This window comes from Babylonia areolata, chromosome 9 (genome assembly GCF_041734735.1).
Source record: "Babylonia areolata isolate BAREFJ2019XMU chromosome 9, ASM4173473v1, whole genome shotgun sequence".
In the NCBI taxonomy this organism is placed as follows: Eukaryota; Metazoa; Mollusca; class Gastropoda; order Neogastropoda; family Buccinidae; genus Babylonia; species Babylonia areolata.
The window spans coordinates 18,107,467-18,112,466 of NC_134884.1; the positions used below are offsets into that span (position 1 = coordinate 18,107,467).

At 43.0% G+C, this 5,000-nt stretch overlaps 1 pseudogene across 1 annotated transcript in view; it reads right to left on the minus strand.

Annotated features, from left to right (window-relative positions):
- Positions 1 to 5,000, minus strand: part of LOC143286102 (uncharacterized) — a 203,303-nt pseudogene that overhangs the window by 28,775 nt on the left and 169,528 nt on the right. The window contains exon 5 of the transcript XR_013055751.1: positions 266 to 407. The product of XR_013055751.1 is annotated as an uncharacterized LOC143286102 (transcript). The remainder of the gene's footprint in view (positions 1 to 265; positions 408 to 5,000) is intronic.

Genomic DNA, 5,000 nt, shown 5'->3' on the forward strand with positions numbered 1-5,000 from the left:
TATCATCATCATCATCATTATCATCATCATCATCAACAGCAACAACATCATCATCCTTACCATCATCATCGTCATTTTATTTGAGAAATCTTGCTATAGCGCATGTTCATCATCCTCGTCATCAACATCATCATCAACAGCATCGTCATCATCAAGATCATCAGCAGCATCATCACACTCGTCATCAACATCATCATTAACGTCATCACCGTCAGCGTAATCATGACCATCAACCATCAACATCGTCATCGCCATCATGACTCACTTGGTGGCCATGGGACGCCTGGACCTCTCGCACTGCACGGCGTCAAAGAAGGCGGCGTTCCAGAAGCGCAGGGACTGCCATATGGGCTGCTCCTTCAGGAACATGTACAGGAAGCTTTTGTCGTCACCCGTAGGGCTGGGCACTGCAAGGACAGCCAGGCAATCAGCAGTTATTTCAAACTGACAGTGGTTAAAACATCTTTGCCGACACTGGGGAAGTGGGTATTTGTGTCTTTTGTGTGTGGGCAGGTGAGTCTATTGATTTTTTTCTTGTCGTCTATATCCAAAATCAGTTCTGTACAAAGTTTCAGTTTGGAAGGATCAACCATGCCTTTGAGTGAAAGTTATAAGGTTATCATTGAAAACTGTTTCAAGGAGAAAGAATGGGGTAGAAGAAGGATCGTAAAGGAAATTCCAGGCAAGGGGTGGAGTCATGTCACTGTAAATAGACTTATCGCTAAAATACGTACTACAGGGTCAGTAGCACATTTCCATCAATTACTGTCTAAACCTGCTGTGTTAATGATGATGATGATGATATGGAAACTTACACAGTGCCTATCCTCGGTCAAAGACCAAGCTCTAAGCGCTTTACAAACCCGGGGTCATTTGCACAACAGGCTGCCTACCTGGGTAGAGCCGACTCACGGCTGCCATTGGGCGCTTGTCATTCGTTTCATGTGTCATTTAATCAGGTTTCAATCACGCACACATACACACTCATAGACATGTAATATTTTACGTGTGTGACCGTTTTGCTTATTTTACCCAACCCATGTAGGTAGCCATACTCCGTTTTCTGGGGTGTGCATGGTGTGTGTGTTCCTGTTTCCATGACCCACCTAACGCTGACATGGATTACATGTTCTTTAACATGCGTATTACATCTTTTGCGTGCGTATACTCACGAAGGGGGTTTAGGCACTAGCAGGTCTGCACATCTATTGACCTGGGAGATCGGAAAAATCTCTATCCTTTACCCACCAGGCGACGTTACCGAGATTCGAACTCGGGACCCGTAGATTGAAGGTCCAACGCTTAAACCACTCGGCTATTGCGCCCTGTGTTCAACAGTGTTTTCATTTCTGGCGGCACACAACGTTGGGGCGTTTCGGAATAACAAATTCAATGGTAGGTGAATCCGGAATAAGCGAAGCGGAAATCGATGTATCGGGAATAGGTGAACTGGGATTACACAGTTACTGCTGCTGTATTCAGATTCAACCGCGCATTCGTCCTGTCGCTGTAAACACGAAGAAAGAAAAGACAGAATGCAGAGTACTCTGTTATCTGCAATAGGAAGAAATCAAGCTGTGCTGTGAACCGCATAAACAAAGACACGAGAATCATAGTCATTCAATATGTGCACACAAAAAACCATTATATTGCTCAAATGTTGACTAAAGTATGCCACCATATGTAAATTTCAAGTTCACAACGTCCCTGAAGACAGACCTAATGGTCTGAAAAATTCGACGCTTCTTATCGAAAGTGAGTCTTGTTTTACAAACCTGCATTAAAAACCCCTTGACTGCCATACACGTATTTCGTACGTGCATTGTGACGTCAATGATGACGTCATCAGAAAAAGGGAAATAGCTCTGGAAGGCTGAAAATTCACACAGGTTGTCTAGAGTGGTGTATTTCCAGACCATTTTCTCAGTTCTAAGCTTATGGTTTTGGATAATGGTTTATGACCTGAAACACCACTTTCTGCTGTTTTCCCCCTGGCACTGAAGGGGTAAAAGAAACAAAAAAACAACAACAACCAAACTTTCTTCATGTGTAAGTTTACCGTCGTGCCAACGCGCCTTTTTCCTGACTGACAGACTGGACATGTGTTTCTAGATGATGCTTTGAAAAACAAGTAAGTACGCGTCAAGGAATCTTTCATTTCAGTTTAAGTTTCACTTACTCAAGGGAGGCTTCACTGCGTTCGGACAAATCCATACACGCTACATCACATCTGCCAGGCAGTTGTCTGACCAGCAACATAACCCAACGCGCTTAGCCAGGCCTTGAGTGCATGCAAAAAAATACTTCTGTGCCTATCAGAGTGGATTTCTTTTTACTGAATGTAGCCAGAGGACAGATCTTTTGTTGCTGTGGGTTCCTTTTCAGTGCGCCAATTACGTGCTGCACACGATTCTCGGTTTATCGTCTCGTCCGAACTACAAGACCCTCAGTTTGAATTTTCCAGTCAAACTTGGGAGAAAAGCCGAGAGCGGGAATCGAACCCAGACCCTCACGGATTCTGTACTGGCCTTGACCATTCTGCCTCCTTCCGCAAAAAAAAAAAAAAACCCAAAACAAAACAAAAAAACAAAAACAAAACAAAAACTTTAACAATATGCAGTTTGGCCGATCGTGTCCACTGAAAACCTTACACATGTGTTATTGCATTGCACCCATTGCCTGACACATCATGTCCCGTTGCTGCATGCAAATGCAAAAAATGTCTCCCGCTGAAACGCAACCTTTTTTTTTTTCTTTTTCTTTTTTCTGTTTTTTTCCTCAAACATGCTATTTCAGTGTAAAACACTTACACTGCTTATTTGTAGTTTTGGATACACTGAACTACATTTATTTTCTGGATTCATCCTCAGGCGTGTTTTCTTTCGGTGCCATCTTTTAGAAATAAAGCGCATGCATAACTAAGCGTATTCCTTCTGTCTGCCTGGCCTTCTGTGTCATTTGAATTAATTCATTTATTCATTTATGCACACACACACACACACACACACACATACACACACACACACACACACACACACACACACACACACATATATATATATATATATATATATATATATAATCAATTATCTATTTCATCAGACTTTTATAAAAAAAAAAATTACGCTTCTGAATATTCACAGGCAATTTTCAGCTCGTCTATATTCTTGACCCCTCTAGCTATCGAGATACAGCCCTCCACCCTATCCAACCTACACCGAATGTTTTTTAAAGAAAAAACAAAGTCACAACCTCCAGTCCTCATTTTCACGTCTTCCCCTACCCCCTCCCTCACCCCTCCACGCCCCTCCCCCCCCCCCCCAAAAAAAAAGAAAGGAAAAAAAGAGACGAGACTCACACGTTCGTTCGTCCGTTCGCTCGTTTTTACATGCAAATACAAACGGATGTCGATTTATCTTTCTTTTCTTTCTTTCTTTTTTTTTTTTTTTTACTTTAAAAAAAATGCGCGTGTGCCAGTACATAAATATAATAACTAAAATTGGCACTTCCCCAACAAATTACTCCTTTTTTTTGTCCCTGAAGAAGTTCACAGCCCAGTGGAGACCTGTCGTCTGCGATTTTGTTTCATGCATTATGGATCGCATGGGAGAAAATGAGAAACGTCGAGATCGACAGAACTTTGTGATCACGCTATGTAGCCGTTTAATTTTCTTCTTCTTTTTTTTTTCTTTTTTTTTCGTTTTCGCTTTTCTTTCTTGATTTCATACCCCAGGGCTGGGTGGGAAAAGGAAATATTGTTATTGTGTTTTTCCTAATGCAATATCCTGGGGGGAAAAATTCGTTAGTTTGTTCGCTCTTTCGTTCCCGTTCAGTTTAAACTTGATGTCTTCTGTGTCGGTCCTTGCCAGACACGGTAATAGCGGATGAAGAGGAGAAAGAAGGTCGGGATGAGCACTCCACCCTGTGGAACTCCATGTCGTATTGGGGTTTTCTTGTTTCGGTTCTGGTCGACTAGCTGCGGTTATGGAGGTAGGCCTTGACCCGTTGGAGCACGTTGCCGGGTAGGCTTGCCCTGAGCGGTTTGACTAAAATCCCATCGGCAAAAAACCTCGTCAAAGGCTTTTTGAATATCTTGCCACGGTGCGGAGATTAGCCTTTGCTTCTTGACAGCGTCTTCTGTTCCATTCTGACAAACACGTGGCCTGTGATCCTCAGCACACACACACACACACACACACACACACACACACATCGAAGACATTCACAAAGCACTGTCTCCAAACACAGCTGGTCAAGCTAACAGGGCTGCAGCTGTCCGCTTCCTCTGGATCCTTCCCAGTCTCAAGAACTGGTTCCACGATGGATCCTCTGTGTGTGTGTGTGTGTGTGTGTGTGTGTGTGTGTGTGTGTGTGTGTGTGTATGTGTGTGTGTACATGTGCGTGTGTGCGTGTGTGTGCATATATATGTATATGTAAGTTGTGCTTATTTCGTTTTCACTCTAAATGGATACGGTGTTATATAAATCCTATTAATTTTACTGTATCTACTAGAACTGAGAATTGCTCCTCCCCCCCCCTCCGGCCCCCCACCTCCAGGCACCCACTGTGGGACGTCACTGGTAGTTCATCATGTTCCCTTTAGACACCAAGAGCGTAGCTTTGCGTTTCTGCGCTTGTAACGAACTACGTTCTCTGCTCATGCACTCGGCAGCCTCTGCACCCCATCCCCTCTACCCCCCCCCCCCAATGTCCCGGAGGCCCCACTCTATACTACGTCCCCACCCACCACCTCTATACAACTTACAACAACACATCCTACCTACCACGACCAACAACAAAAACAGACATACAAGCTCAACCTCCCGCCCTGCCTCGAAACAAAACACATACACGAAAAAGGGGAAAACAAATATTTAAAAAAAAGAAAGAAAGAAAGAAAAAAGAAAAAAAAGAAAGAAACAAACAAACAAAATAAAAAGAAAAAAGAAAGAAAGAAAGAAAAAAAAAAACACAAAAAAAACAACCAACAACAACAACAA